At 42.4% G+C, this 19,858-nt stretch overlaps 1 protein-coding gene across 3 annotated transcripts in view; it reads left to right on the forward strand.

Moving 5' to 3' along the window:
* The window catches only part of SNX10 (sorting nexin 10), a 141,172-nt gene that overhangs the window by 73,455 nt on the left and 47,859 nt on the right, over positions 1-19,858 (forward strand). The gene's annotated exons all lie outside the window — the stretch shown is intronic.

The following is a 19,858-nucleotide window of genomic DNA, read 5'->3' on the forward strand; positions in this document are numbered from 1 at the left end:
GGTTTCTCTGTAGGGATCTGTAGTAGCTTGGCCTGTTCTGTTTTCCTGATAGGAGGTGTATTGATATTTTAGATTCTGGTGTAATATTTGTGGTATTCTTTTTCATAGGTAGGGTTGTTATTCTTTGAGTGTTGATGCGGGAGGACCATGCTGAAACATATCATAATAGGTATGATGCCAAATGAATTCCAAGATGCAAGGTTTTCTTGTTGGCATCACAACAGTGCATGAAATTATCACAACGTGTATATTAATTTTACCTCAGAATGCCATTTTTCATGTAAAATGTTATAAATGCATAATTTAAAATTGTGTGGGGGGAGGGGATACCAGGCTGTAAGGTTTGCCTAAGGTTCCTAATACCCTTGCACCGGCCCTGACTGTTCCCCCCAATGAAAATGGGACATTCCTCTTAGTAGAAACCTACAGAATTCTCTAAATATGCAAATCTATCTCATATGTATTCATTATGGATATCCTGAAAACCAGGCCTATTTTTGTGGCTCTTGAGGAACAGAGTTGGCCACCCTGCAGTAGCCAGTGGCTCTTTCTCCTGATTTGGGCTCTGTTTTACATGTTGTGCAATCATTATGTGTTTGTTTGCTCCTTATCTCCTCAGCCTTATTTTCTGATCTTAACTGTTCTTCAAAATTCATTAATACAGGCCTTTCCAGCAATGGTGCCAGGCTCATTTTTTAATAATCCAAAAAAGGATTGGAGAAGTCCATTACCTGCTATTAATTAAGTTGACTTAGAAAATAGCCACTGCTTTACTAGCAACGGTAACATGGAATAGACTTAGTTTTTGGGTACTTGCCAGGTTCTTATGACCTGGATTGGCCACTGTTGGAAACAGGATGCTGGGCTTGATGGACCCTTCCTCTGACCCAGTATGGCATGTTCTTATGTAATCCAGATGTACAAATGGGAAATACGTGTTACAATAGAAGTATACAAAGTATGGTCTCTCCCTAGTTACACTCAAATCAAATCAAACTTATTCAGACAGTCTAGCTGAAAATAGCTTTTCTATTAACAAGTCTTCCCAGTCAACCAATTAGCTAAACTAAACTTAAAATCTAAATTTTAATTTCCAAAATCTTGAAGTAACTGCTTAGTTTTAACCCACAATAAATGAATAATTTACTTAAAATAAACTAGAAAAAACAAATGAACATAAAGCACAGTCGGAATGCACATTCTGCAAAAAAATGTGTAAAGAGTGACCCTATGGGTACAAACAACTGTAGTTCTCCCTTCGAAGACTATAATATTTTCATATGCCGTTAATTCCCCCCACTTTTGGAAGCCGTTCGTTAGCGCGTGGACCCTCTTTCACCTTCCATCTCCTTGCTTACGCTACTCCAGCTGCCAGCAATAACTGCATCACTAATAATTTACAATCCCCATCTATTTCCCTCATTGATGTACCCTGAAAGAAATAAGTTAGGATCTAGTTCAATCTCTGAACTCCAAGAATGAACTTTATCCCAAATTTGTATTTTTTTTTTTTTCATGTAATTTGCACTCCCACCTAGTCCTTGCAACACTTTTCAAAGAAGTGGGTGGGAAGAGAGTTGTTTCCAGTACTAGTAGAGTTCAGAGTTTGGTTATAGCTCCGATAAGCATGGCTTTGTTGTTTATAACAATATTTTCTATATATTACCAGGGTCCCCAAACTACTGCGATTCTGTAGTCAAGGAAAGGGATGCAGAGTTTAGCCCTCTTGGCACATTTAGGTTCTCAACGCAAAATTGTCATGAGAAACCAGGGGGGTCAGGTTGAGCAATAGCAGTATCAGTGTCTGTTTCACATCTCTCTCTCATTTGAGATATACATGCATATATATATAGATGTGAACACTGATGAATAAATTAAACATAAAAAATATATATATTTTATATTATCATAGAAAAATGTTTATTAAATATTACTGTATTAGAAACAAAATTTTCAAAAATAATTTTTACAGAAGAAAATGTTTACACTCAACACAAGATATTAAAATATGTGAAACAGTTCCTCCAATAGAATGCTTACATGTCCAAAAAACAAATAGTCCTGAATTCAACAGTTAAGAGCTTATGATTTTTAAAGTGTCCTCCTGTGAACGCAACAGAACTTCTACAGTGTGCTTTCAAAAAGTGAGTAACAACTCATCACCAGTGTTGGTTGCACTATTTTTTTTCTTCGGTGCCATGAAGGGCTAATGTGTAAACATCTCCTCTCAACAAAGGTTCCCCTGTTTTGCCACACGCGGGCTTCATCAGGAGAAAGAGATGTGGAAGGGCAACTAGATTGGCCACAGTTGGAAACAGGATACTGGGCTTGATGGACCCTTGGTCTGACCCAGAATGGCAGTTCTTGTTATGTTAGATCATTTAAACATTTATAACATTTTTAGAAATTTCTAAGTTTCAGCAAATCCTTCAACAGGGATATGTTCAGAATCTTTCGATATTTAAATGAAAAGCCTTAAATAAACCTTCCTTCCTGCAGCATTTCGGTCTTTATAGTATATTGCTCACAGAACACTTAATCATATATTTGTATTGCGTAATTGTTTATTCTAGATTGTGTGTGTGTGTGTATACATATATACACACACACAAATAGTAGTCCTACGTAACATAGTAAATGACAGCAGATGAAGACCCAAATGGTTCATCCAGTCTGCCCAGCAAAGGGTGTATGTGTGTAATATATACGGTATATATAGAATAAACAGGCTCTCGCTCTCTCTATCTATGCAAACTGTAATAAGGACTATTGAGCCCATCTATCTGCTGAATTTCATCCCTCATGCAGCACTACAGATTCCAGCTGATCTCTAGCATTCTTCACTTTTTCACAACTAGCCGTCCTTTATACTTGTCACAGGCTCTCTTGAATTATGTCACTGTTGTTGTCTCCATCATCTCTAGTGGAAGGCCATTCCATGCTTCCCAAACCTATCCGGGGGACTCCACAGCCAGTTGATTTTTCAGGATATTCACAGTGATTATGCATGTGAGACATTCATACGTATTGCAGACCCAGTGTGGTGAAATAGGCTTCTTTATGATTATTGAGATTTTATTTTGCACTCAGGCCTTCTTATTTCCATAGTAAGACCTCCTTTCCCTTGCAATTCTGGAACTGACAGGCAGTTAATCTGCTGTCCGTATATCCCAAAGTGAAGCTTGGAGTGCACCTTTTCCCAGTTTCCCACAAAGTGGTGTAAGATTGCAGCATCTTGTATTGCTTTTGTTCAAGAAGCTGGTGCCTTAAACTTTCATTGGTTGACTGTACCAGCTGCCTAGAATTTGTCACAACTCTTCGGGGCAAAATCTGTGCCAAAGCCTTACCCCAGCTCTACACATCCTTGAGTATGTCCTCTCCTGAACCTCCCAAAGCCTTGGCCAAGAATAGTGAAAAGTGTCCAGTTAGCATTAACTATTATGAATCCTTGTTGTTTTACCTGCTGCTGTTTGCAAATTTGATCTTTTTTTTTGGCTATACACTGTTCTTTATTTGTTAATACACTCTTTAGTTGTTAGCTCTATTCTGCAATTGATTGATGATCTTGGTATTTTTGTGCATATCTGATCTGTAGGTGCATTTCTAGGAAACCACCAGGGGATAGCTTGCAGATGGGGTGCTTGCCTAGAGGCGAGTGGGAGGCTGCCAGTGTGGGGGGTGCTTGGCAGGATCCTCTGAGTATTCACATGGTTAACCCTGAGTGGCTGTAAAAGGTAGCACTAATACATTATGTGATACCCAGCATATGTACATTTATATCATGCATAGTCATAGTGGATATCCTGAAAATTAAAAAGATCGTAGACCCCAGGACAAGTTTGGGAAGCCCTGTTCTAGGATGTGCATATTTAGGCCCTAAAGTCTCATCTTATATGGCTTTTGGTATAGATCCCCCCTACCATTTTATTAGCCTTTCTCTGAACCATCTCCAGCCTCTCTGTATCCTTTCAGAGGTGCAGCCTTCAGAATCAGACACAATATTCTAGATGAGGTCTTACCAATAACATGTACGGAAGCATTATTGCTTCCTTTTTTTCTGCTGGTTATGTTTTTCCATAGCATCCCTTTGCCTCTGGCCACTGCTTTATCATATAATTTTTGCTACTTTTGGGTCCTTAGTCACTCTAAGGTCTTGGTTGGTGCACTCCTCCATCATGTACTACTCCTTTGAGTTGCTGCACACTATGCATGATTTTGCATTCCTTTTTCATTGAATCTAAACTACCAAGCACTCAACCACTTCTCAGACTTTCTTCAATCACTCCTCTTTCTGCCTACCTTTTTCTGTTACAGATCTTAGAAATGTTTGCCTTGTTGCAGATTACACTTTCTAATCCTGCCATAATATCAGTCGCAAAGATATTAAACAGAACTGGCCACCGGACAGATTCCCGATGCATTTCACTAATCCATTTTCCTTTCTATAAACCCTTGATTGCATTTTCTCAGAATGAATTCCATTTATCACTACCCTCTTCTGTCTGCCTGAAATGGTTGGGACCAAGGCAATTTCAAATAATGTTTTTTTTTTCTGGATTACTGGATTCGCTTCTCTCACCCCATGTCCAGATCCATCCAGCAGTTGGAGTCATTGGGCCCAACAATTCTCAACCCTGCTCTTTTGGCGACTGTTTCTCACATATATGAGTCTCAGTTTCAGATCAGCTGTTTGAACTGGGCAGTGCTTCACAGATGCTGATCTACAGAGCACTTTTCAGTTCAAACAGTTGAGCTAAGACCACACATTCAAAAGGATATAAACTGGCTGGAGTCACTCCAGAGGGTGGCTACTAAAATGGTCAGTGGTCTTCGTGCTAAAGCATATGGGGATAGACTTATAAATCTAAATATGTATGCTCTAGAGGAAAGGCAAGATTGAGGAGATATGATAGAGACATTTAAATATCTTAAAGGTTTCCATGCGCAGGAGGCAAGCCTCTTTCAGTGGAAAGAAGGCTCTAGGAGTTATGGGTGAAAATCTTAGGAGTAATCTAAGGAAATATTTCTTTATAGAGAGGGTAGTGGATACATGGAACGGCCTCCTAAGGAGGTGGTGGCAATATAAACTGTATCTGAGTTCAAGAAAGCATGGGATAAATTTAGGGGAACTCTGAGGGAGTGACAGGAATCGTAAAGCTAAATTAGTTGGGCAGATGGGCAGGCTAGATAGGCCAGCCATATGGTCTTTTTCTGCCATCAAATTTCTGCCTAAGATTCGACTGATGTGGTGATAGAAAGTGTGTGGAGGGGTTAAGTGAAACCTTCTCGGAAACCACACAGCAAATTATTTGCCCCCCACCCTATTAAGGTAAAGTGCCATCCAGGAAGTATCGGTTGCTACTTTTCTGGGATCAGGGCGTCAACCTGGACGCAACCTTTACTTCTCCTTTTGCAAGCATTTGTTTTCTGGGTGAGCTGCTGGTCATCAAATGCAGAAATGCCCATATCTGCAACCGGCAGTGGCACAGTCTCCCCAGTTGTATCACCAATAAAAAAAAAACGCTAGGAGGACAGCTAATTACCTGAAAAAAAAAAGAGCTTCAGAGCCTGCTTTTGAAGCACTGTGTTTCCTCATTTGGTGAGTTTGTTCTCACTGAATTACCATCTGGACCCTGACGTCAGTGGGAGGGGCTGGAGAGTTGCCTCTAAGACCGGCACTGAGCGGCGCGCCGCCAAAGCCCCGGATTAGTTTGGGTTGTTATAATATTTCCGATTAAATTGTTATTTCTTGTGATAGCTGTCCCACCAAGAGGTGAATCTTAGGTTTGGTAACGTGGAAGGGTATCTCTGGATATATTCTTTGTACATTTAATCTTTTTAGTACAATATGCCTCATAAACGTAAAGCCAAGGTGAGAGTATACCCAGCAGAACAATCACCTTCGCTACAACAAAGATTTATTCCAGAGTATGCTGTTTCAACAGCAACTCAGGGCTTGGCAAATCCCATATGTGGGAGGAACACAAGTTTCACCAGGGAAAATATCACTAAGCCCACCCCAACCTCGCCAGCTGATTATAGCTTCCCCACAAACTCCTTCGAATGTTGCTGGAGTAGGAGGAGAAATTCTCGATCCATTACCCCAGCATGCTAGGAACATTGAGGGTAGTTTGGAGAAAGCTAGGTCTTCGACTCCAGATTTTAAATTAAATCTGGATGAAGGAAACAACATCCTAGCGGGGATTGGAGAAAAATCAGCTGTAACATTAGATTCTTTGGTAGATCTAATGAAAAGATTGGCATATAACATTCAAGAACAATCAAAGTTATTATAGCATGTGTCTAATAAACTGGACTCTGTTACTCAAGATCATCAACGGATCCTTTCGGATCAGTGCATACAGATTATTTCTTTGGAAGGGAAAGTTAGAGGTTTAAAAGATCTAACCACTACTATTACTCATGAAAGATCTGCCACTTTGAGGAAAATAGAGTACTTAGAAAATACAGTAAAACATTTGAATATTAGGTTATTAAATTTCCCTAAATTAAGAGAGGAAAATTTATTGACCACTTTTAAAAAAAATAATTGGCAAAAAATTTAAAAATTTCCTCTGAAAAAATTCCTATTATAAAGAAAATAATTCAATTACCTTATAAGCAAAATGAAGTAAAAAATACCTAATCTAAGCAACCTACAGATTTCCAGAATTTAACCCAATATTTGGAAGAAACACAGGATGAGATTTTGGATCGGATTACTTTATTAGTAACATTTCATAAGAACATAAGAAAATGCCATACTGGGTCAGACCAAGGGTCCATCAAGCCCAGCATCCTGCTTCCAACAGTGGCCAATCCAGGCCACAAGAACCTGGCAAGTACCCAAAAACTAAGTCTATTCCATGTTACCATTGCTAATGGCAGTGACTATAGAACTTAATAGCAGGTAATGGACTTCTCCTCCAAGAACTTATCCAATCCTTTTTTAAACACAGCTATACTAACTGCACTAACCACATCCTCTGGCAACAAATTCCAGACTTTAATTGTGCGTTGAGTAAAAAAGAACTTTCTCCGATTAGTTTTAAATGTGCCCCATGCTAACTTCATGGAGTGCCCCCTAGTCTTTCTACTATCCGAAAGAGTAAATAACCGATTCACATCTACCCGTTCTAGACCTCTCATGATTTTAAACACCTCTATCATATCCCCCCTCAGTCGTCTCTTCTCCAAGGTGAAAAGTCCTAACCTCTTTAGTCTTTCCTCATAGGGGAGTTGTTCCATTCCCCTTATCATTTTGGTAGCCCTTCTCTGTACCTTCTCCATCGCAATTATATCTTTTTTGAGATGTGGCGACCAGAATTGTACACAGTATTCAAGGTGCGGTCTCACCATGGAGCGATACAGAGGCATTATGACATTTTCCGTTTTATTCACCATTCCCTTTCTAATAATTCCCAACATTCTGTTTGCTTTTTTGACTGCCGCAGCACACTGAACTAACTATTTCAATGTGTTATCCACTATGACACCTAGATCTCTTTCTTGGGTTGTAGCACCTAATATGGAACCCAACATTGTGTAATTATAGCATGAGTTATTTTTCCCTATATGCATCACCTTGCACTTATCCACATTAAATTTCATCTGCCATTTGGATGCCCAATTTTCCAGTCTCACAAGGTCTTCCTGCAATTTATCACAATCTGCTTGTGATTTAACTACTCTGAACAATTTTGTGTCATCTGCAAATTTGATTATCTCACTCGTCGTATTTCTTTCCAGATCATTTATAAATATATTGAAAAGTAAGGGTCCCAATACAGATCCCTGAGGCACTCCACTGTCCACTCCCTTCCACTGAGAAAATTGTCCATTTAATCCTACTCTCTGTTTCCTGTCTTTTAGCCAGTTTGCAATCCACGAAAGGACATCCCCACCTATCCCATGACTTTTTACTTTTCCTAGAAGCCTCTCATGAGGAACTTTGTCAAACGCCTTCTGAAAATCCAAGTATACTATATCTACCGGTTCACCTTTATCCACATGTTTATTAACTCCTTCAAAAAAGTGAAGCAGATTTGTGAGGCAAGACTTGCCCTGGGTAAAGCCATGCTGACTTTGTTCTATTAAACCATGTCTTTCTATATGTTCTGTGATTTTGATGTTTAGAACACTTTCCACTATTTTTCCTGGCACTGAAGTCACCGGTCTGTAGTTTCCCGGATCACCCCTGGAGCGCTTTTTAAATATTGGGGTTACATTTGCTATCCTCCAGTCTTCAGGTACAATGGATGATTTAATGATAGGTTACAAATTTTTACTAATAGGTCTGAAATTTCATTTTTTAGTTCCTTCAGAACTCTGGGGTGTATACCATCCGGTCCGGGTGATTTACTACTCTTCAGTATGTCAATCAGGCCTACCACATCTTCTAGGTTCACCGTGATTTGATTCAGTCCATCTGAATCATTACCCATGAAAACCTTCTCCATTAAGGGTACCTCCCCAACATCCTCTTCAGTAAACACCGAAGCAAAGAAATCATTTAATCTTTCCACGATGGCCTTATCTTCTCTAAGTGCCCCTTTAACCCCTCGATCATCTAATGGTTCAACTGACTCCCTCACAGGCTTTCTGCTTCAGATATATTTAAAAAAGTTTTTACTGTGAGTTTTTGCCTCTACAGCCAACTTCTTTTCAAATTCTCTCTTAGCCTGTCTTATCAATGTCTTACATTTAACTTGCCACCGTTTATGCTTTATCCTATTTTCTTCTGTTGGATCCTTCTTCCAATTTTTGAATGAAGATCTTTTGGCTAAAATAGCTTCTTTCACCTCCCTTTTAACCATGCCGGTAATCGTTTTGCCTTCTTTCCACCTTTTCTTAATGTGTGGAATACATCTGGACTGTGCTTCTAGAATGGTATTTTTAACAATGACCACGCCTCTTGGACATTTTTTACTTTTGTAGCTGCTCCTTTCAGTTTTTTTCTAACAATTTTTCTCATTTTATCAAAGTTTCCCTTTTGAAAGTTTAGCACGAGAGCCTTGGATTTGCACACTGTTCCTCTTCCAGTCATTAAATCAAATTTGATCATATTATGATCACTATTGCCAAGCGGCCCCACCACCGTTACCTCTCTCACCAAGTCCTGTGCTCCACTGAGAATTAGATCTAAAATTGCTCCCTCTCTCGTCGGTTCCTGAACCAGTTGCTCCATAAAGCTATCATTTATTCCATCCAGGAATGTTATCTCTCTAGCGTGACCCGATGATACATTTACCCAGTCAATATTTATTTATTTTATTTAAAAATGTTTATATACCGCTTTTACAATTCAAAAGAATTAATCAAAACGGTTTACAACCAAACATACACAATAAATGAACTTGACAAAATAAAAACAAAAATAAAACAATTAAAAGCTAACATAGTGCAGTATATATTCATATCCAGCTATTTTTTCAAAGGATATTAGCAGAAAGTAAATATTATATGGTGTGAATGTTTCTGAAAGAAGAGAGAACAGTTGAAGTGAATAAGTGTTGAGTTTATGAAATAGTTAAGGTGTATGCTTTCTGAAATAAGTATGTTTTCAATAGTTTTTTAAACTGTTGTATTGATGAAGTGAGACGAATGTGATCTGGAAGTGAATTCCATAAAACAGGACCTGCCACTGAGAATGCTCTTTTTCTGGTAAGTTCAAGTTTTGCTGATTTAACAGTGGGGTAATTAAAGTCTGATAACATAAAGAGTCAATAATTATCCACTGTGATCCATATTATCAGCAACAAAAGTGGAACAAAATTATATTTAGAGATAATGGCTAAAGAAGGCATCAGCAAGCCTGACGTTGTGTGTATTCTTACAGAGACACCAACCGGTCTTTTCAATCATTCGCCTTCATTTATTACTATTATATTACTATTACTATTATAGGATGCAGACTCTTGTCTATATATTGTTCATACGCCCCTGAGGAAGCTTTCGGGTGAAACACGGGCCATGTAGGGCCGTATTGAAGTTAAGCATTTCTGTTTTAAGAGTCTATGACTGACGGAGGACATTTTAAGAAAAAAGAAAAAATTCTTGAACAAAAATTATTTTGAAAGTAAATAAATTTTAAAGAAGGCTAATGATTGAAAAGACCTTTGGTAATTAAAGTCTCCCATTATTACCGCACTACCAATTTGGTTAGCTTCCCTAATTTCTCTTAGCATTTCACTGTCCGTCTCACCATCTTGACCAGGTGGACGGTAGTATACCCCTATCACTATAGTCTTCCCCGACACACAAGGGATTTCTACCCATAAAGATTCAATTTTGTGTTTAGTCTCATGCAGGATGTTTATCCTGTTGGACTCTATGCCTTCCCAGTCCTAAAGCGCCACACCTCCTCCCGAGTGCTCCTCTCTGTCATTGTGATATAATTTGTACCCCGGTATAGCACTGTCCCATTGGTTATCCTCTTTCCACCATGTCTCTGAGATGCCAATTAAGTCTATGTCATCATTCACTGCTATACATTCTAATTCTCCCATCTTACTTCTTAGACTTCTGGCATTAGCATAGAAACATTTCAAAGTTTGCTTTTTGTTTGTATTTTATTCTGCTTTTTAATTGATAGGGATAAGTTAGAATTTTTTAGCTCAAGTGAGTTTTTAGTTACAGGCACTTGGACTACTTTTCTAATTATTGGAACCTCACTGTCGGGATGCCTTAATTCTAATGCATCATTAGTATCTAAAGATACCTCTCTCCGAACCATGCGCTGCTGAGCGACTGTCTGCTTTCCCCTTTGTTCTAGTTTAAAAGCTGCTCTATCTCCTTTTTAAAGGTTAGTGCCAGCAGTCTGGTTCCACCCTGGTTAAAGTGGAGCCCATCCCTTCGGAAGAGACTCCCCCTTTCCCAAAAGTTCCTAACAAAACTGAATCCCTCTTCCTTGCACCATCATCTCATCCACGCATTGAGACTCCGGAGCTCTGCCTGCCTCTGGTGATCTGCGCGTGGAACAGGGAGCATTTCAGAGAATGCTACCCTGGAGGTACTGGATTTAAGCTTTCTACCTAAGAGCCTAAATTTGGCTTCCAGAACCTCCCTCCCACATTTTCCTATGTCGTTGGTGCCCACATGTACCACGACAGCCGGCTCCTCCCCAGCACTGTCTAAAATCCTATCTAGGTGACGCGTGAGGTCCGCCACCTTCGCACCAGGTAGGCATATTACCAGGCGATCCTCACGCTCACCAGCCACCCAGCTATCTACATTCCTAATAATCGAATCACCAACTATGACGGCCGACCTAATCCTTCCCTCCTGGGCAGTAGGCCTTGGGGAGATATCCTCCATACGAAAGGACAATGCATCACCTGGAGAGCAGGTCCTTGCTACAGGATCCTTTCCTGCTGCACCTGGTTGGTGCTCTCCCATCATGAGACCTTCTTCCTCCAAGGCAGCACCAGGGCTGCCAGTCTGAAGTTGGGACTTGACTACTATGTCCCTGAAGGTCTCATCTATATACCTCTCTGTCTGCCTCAGCTCCTCCAGGTCTGCTACTCTAGCCTGCAGAGATCAGACTTGTTCTCTGAGAGCCAGGAGCTCTTTGCATCACATGCACATGTACAACTTCTCACCGGTGGGTAAAAAATCATACATGTGACACTTGATGCAAAAGACTGGGAAGCCCCCCTCTTGCTGCTGGACTGCTGCCTTCATCTCAATTTTGATCAGTTCCTAGTTAAGTTTTAGGTTGCTATGGGAGTAGGAATGTGTCTAACATCCTTAAATGTATTAATGAATTCACTATGTGTCTGGTAGTGGCCTACCGGGGTCTGATCGAATTCTCAATAAAGTTTTTGTTGATTTTTTTTTTTTTTTTTGTGAAAGTGGCACCTGCCTATAAATTAAGAGATGAGCTAGGGGTGGGTGGGAGGGTTGGGAAATACAAACAGTCTAACTTCAGTTAGTCAGCCTGAGTGACTCACTGCTCTCTTGATTAACAAATGTTGATCCCTATTCAAACCCAATCACACTACCTCAACACCTTTCCAAGGTGAGTAACTGAGCTGAACTATTCAACTTTTTTACTTAGGTTTACACTGCTCCTAGCTTATTTCTAGTTTCTGGCTATTTTTCCAACAGGAAATGAATCTGGTTATGCAGGCATATTTTAAAAACATGAGTATTGAATTCTTAGGTGGTAAGGTCAGGGTATACCCTGACCTTGCTAGAAGTACTCAGATTAGACGCAAAGCTTTTCTTTCTTTAAAGCCTAGCGTCATCTCAATTGCAAGATTTTCTGAATCCTAGGTTGCAGATATCTATTAAAGATGGAGGTGTAAGTAATTAGTATATTGTTGAAACTTTCATGAATATCCAAATTATTCTACTATAATGTTTAAAAAAAAAAATTTTTCCTCACTTACAAATTTCATCCTCTTGGAATTGCCTCTATGATGTCTAGTTTTTGAACAAATATGTTTACTTCTTATCTGTAAGTTGTGTAATTAGAATGTATATTCAAAACTTTAATATTTCATTTTGCAAAGTTGATTCTTACTTTGTAATAGTTTTGAAAAACTAATAAATAAAAAAATAACCGCTAGGGACTTGTGTGCGCTTGACTTGCCAACCTCGAGCCAGCTCGCTGCCATTCCTGTGAGCTAGAGGTGGACATCCTACCTTCCCCAAGACACCGTACCCACTGGCCATTTTCTCGCGAAAAGTTTGCATCATAATCGAGCCTTGTGAATCCGCTATGCTACTCATGAGCGCCCAAAATAGTGTCCAAGCATGTGAACAGGGGCTGTACTGTGGCGGTCTCTACACCCCCAACCATAGAGGCCATTTGAGCGAATGCATGCATCCAGTTACTGATCCCCTCTGTCGTGGATCCTTCTTCTGAAAGGTTCCAAAACCTCCAGTCACCGCTAGACAAGTCTTTCGACATCCAGGGGCCACAGGAGGCGATACTTATGAAGGTCAGGACATGATACTATTCTGTGTCCCTGACCTTATCAGATGGAGCTCCAAGACCACCTTAGGCAAGATGGTTGGTGGCTGTATGCAGTGTCCTTCTACCCCAAAAGATCCAAGCAAGGTTTTCACCTATGCCACTGCTCTAGGGGCATGGGACATGGTCGAGGACTGCACCTTGAGAAAGGATTGTAGCCCCTGAGTTGTATTCACTGAGATGCCATCTCCTGTTGAGGAGCTAGTTAGGGGATTTCCAAAACTAGGCACCTTGTTAGAATCATCTTTACCCAGATCACATCTGACTGGAAAAACCAGGTTTAGCAAAATCAGAGGACAGTTCTCCTGAGCCTCCAAAATCAGCGAGCACTCGAGTCTGAGATGTCCGTCGATGACAAGCCCTGTAAAGAGAAGATGCTTAGTCTCCTCCAGCACAGGCACCATATTGGCTGACAGTGCACTGAGTGGTGGCCAAAGGTGTGTGACTAGCTGGGTTTTTAAAATATTTTTGATGGGTGCTCAACTAGGTGCCTAAATTATGCCTCCAACACTAAGCGCACACACCTAGGCGCTTACCTAAATGGCCAAATTGAAGCGAACAGTAAACGCAAGTGGACCGTACCACCCACGTGCATAAGAAAGCGGATGGTCACTAAGTGTCACTTAACGTGGGCACACAGACTACAAGGTTCCATTGTGCACCCAGAAACCAGGTGGACACCCTAGATGCACGATGAGATGCAAGCAACGGACCAACTATACAATAGCAGGCAGCCTTAGAAAGTACAAGTACTCACCCTTTCTCACAACATGTTAGAGGTGTCACCTTGGATGAACACCTCAATCTCTAAAAACACATATCCAATATTACAAGAGACTGCTTTTATAAATTACACATTTTGAAGAAATTAAGATCCCTTTTACACCATAACTATTTCCGAACTGTCCTCCAAACCACATTGTTTTCAAAAATCGACTACTGCAATACCCTACTTCTAGGATTGCTTGCTTCCACCACCAGACCTCTGCAGATGCTGCAAAAAGCAGCAGCTAGAATTCTTACCAATTCCCGAAGATCAGACCATATTACTCCAATCCTCAGAGACCTCCACTGGCTTCCTATCCCAGCTAGAATCCTTCATAAAAGTCTAACCATCATCCACAAAACCCTACACAACAAAGAGATCCACTGGCTTAATGACTCTCTCCAGTTTCATATCCCCAACAGACCTACTAGATCTGCCTACCTAGGGGACTCTAACCGCCCCCTCATACAAATCTACACAGCTCACTTCCACACGAGAACGTGCTCTTTCCATCGCAGGTCCTACATTATGGAACTCGATGCCCCCAGACCTACGCTTGGAACACTGTTCAAATACCTTTAAAAAAAAAAAAAAAGTTAAAAACCTGGTTGTTCAAACAAGCATTCACTTAACCCCATCCTAGTCTCTGTCCTCACCCCCCAGGCACCTTAACCCTATCTATGTAACCCTTACCACCTAACTTCCTATAACCATCTCCGGTTACCCATAACTATTACCCATTGCCAATACAATTTGCTGCAGATACTACTGCTTTGACTGTCATACAGTTATGTAAATATAATATGTAATATAGTTGCTATCTCTATAAAGTTGTTTATGTTGGCTGTATCTTCCTGCTATTACACTCACTTGGTCCCTTAGACCGTTCCACATTCTCTCCCCGTTCCTTACGAATCCCTGTTAAATGTAACTTTATCCTTCTTTTCTCCCAACTAGTTTTTTTGGCTCCCCAGTTATATGTGAACTGATGTGATATTCATTTGAATGTCGGTATATAAAAGTTATAAATAAATAAAATAAAATAAACATGAAAGGCAGATGCAGCTTACCACACAGTGCGTGGCAAAAAGCCTCTGGGTGGGGCCTAGCTTGGTCCAGCTCGCGCGCCACCACCAGCTCTGCGTAGCAGGTGCCATCAGTACGCGCTTACCTCCAGGCCGAAGCAGTCGCTGGCCAAGGGCTCGTAGGTGTGCAGGGCACTGGCACTTAAGTTGAAGACGGCATCCAGTGGCAGGTGCGCACCAACGGTGATGCTCTCCAAGATGCTGAGGGCGATGAGGGGGCGGGTGAACTGCGGCACGTAGTCGTCGATGTCCAGTGCCTCCAAGTGGAAGAGGCACAGCTGCTCGGTGGGTAGCGCAGTCATGTCGAACTCCAGCGCGTGGTTGGAGTTGCACAGACATAGCTGCTTGCAGTTGATGCACACCGCCACGCTCATCTCGCCATCTTCCTCACGCACCCCCTGTATGGTCCGGAAGCGGGCACCGGGCTGCACGGGCCCCCGGCATCCGCCGAGAGGCAGCCCACCACAAGCCCTACTGCTGCTCCTTGTGCACGCGGTAATGCAGGCTGTGGCTGCCCAGCACCTGCCGGCCGCAGGATAGCAAGAGGCTGAGGCACAACTGAGGAAACCCTCCCAGCGGAGCCCTGTGATGGCTCGAGCAGGCACGGTTCAGCCCCAGTCCCTGCCCCCCGCCTCCAACAGGGCAAGCCCATGTCAAGGGCACAGCACTCCACAAGTGGGCGGGCACGATCAGCTGTGAAAGCTCTGGGAAAGTCCACTGGGCTGCCGCGGCTAGTAGACCAGGAGGGAGGATCCGCTGGGACATGCCTCGAGGCTCCTGCAATGCCCAGCACCGGCACCCCCGGTGCATAGCCCACTACGGGGGGCCATCAGCCAAGGGCAGTCTTGCTGCCTCCCCCCAGCCGGTGGGCAAACAAGCGAGGTGAACCCACGGGCTTGAAGCAGCGCATGGCAGGCGAAGGGAGGGGAGGGGAGCAACGAGCAGCGCCATGCCGGGACAGCCCTTGCCAAGCTACCTCTGGTGCGCCACCCGGAAACGCCGACCCGTCACCACTAGCACAGCCGCGCCTGGAAGCCTCCTGAGCCGGCTCCACCGCCTCCCAATGCACCGCTGAGCACCGAAGAATCTTGCTGCGCTGCGTTGGGGCCAAGGAGGAAGAGACCGAATGAAGGGGGGGGAGCTGGTGGGGTTTAAGTTTCCCTCCAGTCCCTCCTCCTCCTCGGCTGATGTTGCCGCGTTGTTCCCCTGGCCGGTCGTGTGGCCCGGCATCGGGGCACGTTTCAATGACTTCACCGCGCCCAATGCCAGACCAACCAGGAGGAGCGATGTCGAGCACTGCCCCCTGACGTTGCACATGGCGCTGGTCGCATGCGGCTAGCGCCATCACTGGCTGCTGCTGAAAGGGGGGGGGGGGGGGGTGATGGGATCCCTCCTTTGCTCCTGTTGGTAAGACCAGCTCAGAGCGGCAGAGGCGGTGTACCCATGGGATGCAGCGGGCACCCAGTGATTCACGGCGCCCGCACATCCATGCCAGGGCGCCTTCAATAAGCAGCTCTGACTTCAGTGTGTCAGAACCTGCTCCCCCCCCCACACCACACACATACACACCCACACATACAGACTCCTAGCAGGATCAGGTAAAAAGATTCAGTTTCAAAGCAGCAAATTCTATATAGTCAAATGAATCGATTAAAAGAAAAAATACAGCAGAGGATGACTGAGAACCTGTAGGAGTGTGGCGACCTGACCTCAAAGCTAACCACCTGCTAAATTTTCCAAAAAAAAAAAAAGTCTTCAGGTTTAACATGTGAGTTTGAACTCCTTTATTATAATCTGTCTTTAAAATTCTATTATGTTAAATAGCCACACTCAGGGACCTGGAAGACCACCAAGTGTCTCCTAAACTTTAAATTGAGCAGTAGTGAGCTTCTACTTAACAATTCCTTCCTCTTCTTTCATCCCCCCCGCCCCCTTGTGTAATCTTAGTTTATTTATAATGGTACGTGATTAGTTTTTCCTTTTCTGTGTCATTGGTTCCTCACTTCCCCATTTTCCAAATGGTCACAAGTTGAAACTGCATGCAACACCCTAGGAACCTTTGCTTCCACATGATAGGTGACTGCTGCTGCCACTGTACTGGAGACCAGGACTGGCTTTTGGTGCAAGAAGAAAGGTCCCTGGTAGCAGTTTGAGAAGGTAGGAAAGGGAAAAGAATTGCTGAGCAGGCTGTCCTGTGCGTTCCCCTATGGCCCTTGCAAGTACCTCTAAGAGTATTTATACCCCTAGTTGAAAACCCCTGTAGCGGAATGATGCTCATCCCAAGGGAATGGGAACTTGGCTGAGATCTTTGTCCCAATCTGTTACAAGTGGAGGATGCCCATCCTGGATGTGAAGCCATCGTCCCTCAGCATGATACCACTGAGATTCTTCAGTCAATTCATAGCCATAAATATTTTTGCCCAAAACTCGAAAATAAACACTTCTTTATCATTTTTTTCCTGTGGGTCTTGCTTCCTCGAGTGCTAGCAAAGATAAGATCTTGCAAGCTGGGCTGTCCTTAGGGGTGACAAACTGGGGCAACTGCCGTTGGGCCTGCACTTTGGGGGGGGGGGTTTCCACTCTGCCATGGTAGCCGCATCCCCTACGCTATAAATTCAGTGATCCAGGGCCCCACTTCTGTTGATCCACCCTAGGCCCCACACCTTTCCTAAGATCAGCCCTGCTCGTAATTTTTATGGCCCCTTTTTTGGCCAAGATAGCCTTGGTTTCCAGAGTTGATGGATCTGAAAGTAGCAGAGATATTCAGATTATCGACTGTCACTTACTGCATCTCAGTCCTCATTACCTAAAGCTGATGACCTGAAATTTGCTTTTAAAACCCTAAAGCCTTAATTAGGAAAACTCCTAGCTGCCAGGTCACACTGATAAAATTAGTTTCCCAGCACCAGGCAACAGAGGAGGACTGCAGCTGCTGGACCACAGAGCAGATGGCAGACCGCCTATTTACCCTCACACTGATTCTACCTGGGAGCTGTAAGAAACTCATAGTCTCTAACAAGAACTAAACTTGTTTCAGAATTGAAAGTGGTATGCCAGTGTTCACTTTATTATTATTATTTTTAGTTTTAATGCTATATGTTTTTCTTTTTTCCATTTTTTTTGTTTAGTACTGTCCTTTTGATTTATCTTGTTGACAGTCTCCAGTAGCCTTATTTTGAGGAGCACTGCAGGAGTCTAGGGAGAGAGGGTATGTGAAAAGTGTTTTTTTTTTTTTGTGGTGGATACACTGCCTCTTGAGCATTCATTGTGAAAGGGAGTGCTGCACCTAAGTATTAACATAATACAGGCAACCTTTCCTTAAAATGGTAGGTATACACCCTGATGGCATAGTCTGAGCTTGTGCTCCTTTCTCAAAACCTTAGCTCATAACCACAAATCCATAATTGCCCAGTCCCTAATCCGGCATACGATGTGTTATGAACAACCCACTCCAAAGTGCCCTGAACATACCTGACAAAGTAAGTACCCCACCTCTGCCTTTATAAGAAAAAAAAAATCTGTAAATCCAAGCATAGCAAATAGATAATGAACATGTCACCAAAAAATATCATCGTTCTAAGACTCTTGAACACTGAACTTAATGGTGATTCATTGAGTGCCCATCCATGAGTAAGAGAGATTGAGGCTCTGTGCCTGCGCTCGCACAGCAGCTGATTCATCTATTTCTTGCCGTACACATCCCATTTTGTTCCACATCTCCTGAGCAAGGCAGGAAGCATGGAACATGTGTATAACCATTGTCTCTATTTTGCTATGCAGTATAAATCATATTTTTGGTTTCCTGATAAATGATGCTGCTAACCCCTTTTAGACATCAGAAGATATGAGTGAGCTTTTATAGGCACCGGATAAATGCTGAGGTTCTCAAAAAAGAGCATTTTTGATCAAACATTGCATGATATGGGCCATTTGTTCTATTTTTTTTTATCTTTGTGGGGAAAAAATGTTTTCAAAATGTAACACACAGAAAAATATATGCATGTATATGGGACACATGGTAAACAGACAAATCTAGTAGAATGTTTTTGGTAGGTTAATATTAGTTGATACCTATTATGCTACTAAAATCCCCAAAACTTGCATCTTAAAAAAAAAATTCATCACCCAAATAAAGGATACCCTTTCAACCTCCTTTGTTGGTTTGCTTTTAACCAACTGCTTATTTAGAAACTTATACCCAGCATGCTCCATGTGAAAATTCGGTGTCTGCTTGCTGTGAACACAACTAAATAGAAGTCTGTTTTGTTACTTGTTTAAAAAAAGATAAGTTCCATTCTGTGTAATTCAGGTCTTGCTTCTGGGCCCCTGACTCACTGCTGCCGTCTAACAACCCTGCAGGCTGCAGCAGTGCCCAGTTTCCACAGGGGCCTAGTGTAGTCCCTTTTCATACTGCATACCTCCTGATCACAGAGACTGGAACCGCCTAAAAGTTATTTTTCCTCTCTTTGCTATTCACCATCGGTGAGTAGTGTAGTCTAGCTCTTTTTTCTGTGCTTCTGTAATAAATGCAGGGTAAAACCGACCTTTGAAGTATGCGTAAATTGTCAGCTTATTTTCCCTGGTATCCACAAAAAATTGTTTGGCCTACTCTGCCACTGGCATTCCCCCCACTCATCCCTATCCCTTGCCTTGTTTTTCATTGTTATTTTTTTCATTGGTCCCTCTGTGCATAGGAGGAAAACAAAAAAAGAAAATCCATGGCAACTGGCAGGATGGAACTGGATTTCCTGCATTTGGGTCAAAGGGTTTGGCTTACGATGCTGGGATTTCACCCAGTTCTGACATTTTGAAAAGGACCCGTCCCTGTTGAAACCACCATGTTAGCAAATTTGAAAAACTCCCTCCTCATTGTTTAGCACTTTGACTACACACAGTATTTCCAGGATGTCTATGTTGCTGAGTCATCCATTCTCTTCTCCTTTTTGGTGGCTTTACAGTGCTGGTAAAAGCCTCCGTTCTGCTTTTAGCCCGAGCAGTAGCTGGCAGAGAAGCACTCGGCGTGAGGTG

This window comes from Rhinatrema bivittatum, chromosome 2 (assembly GCF_901001135.1).
Source record: "Rhinatrema bivittatum chromosome 2, aRhiBiv1.1, whole genome shotgun sequence".
In the NCBI taxonomy this organism is placed as follows: Eukaryota; Metazoa; Chordata; class Amphibia; order Gymnophiona; family Rhinatrematidae; genus Rhinatrema; species Rhinatrema bivittatum.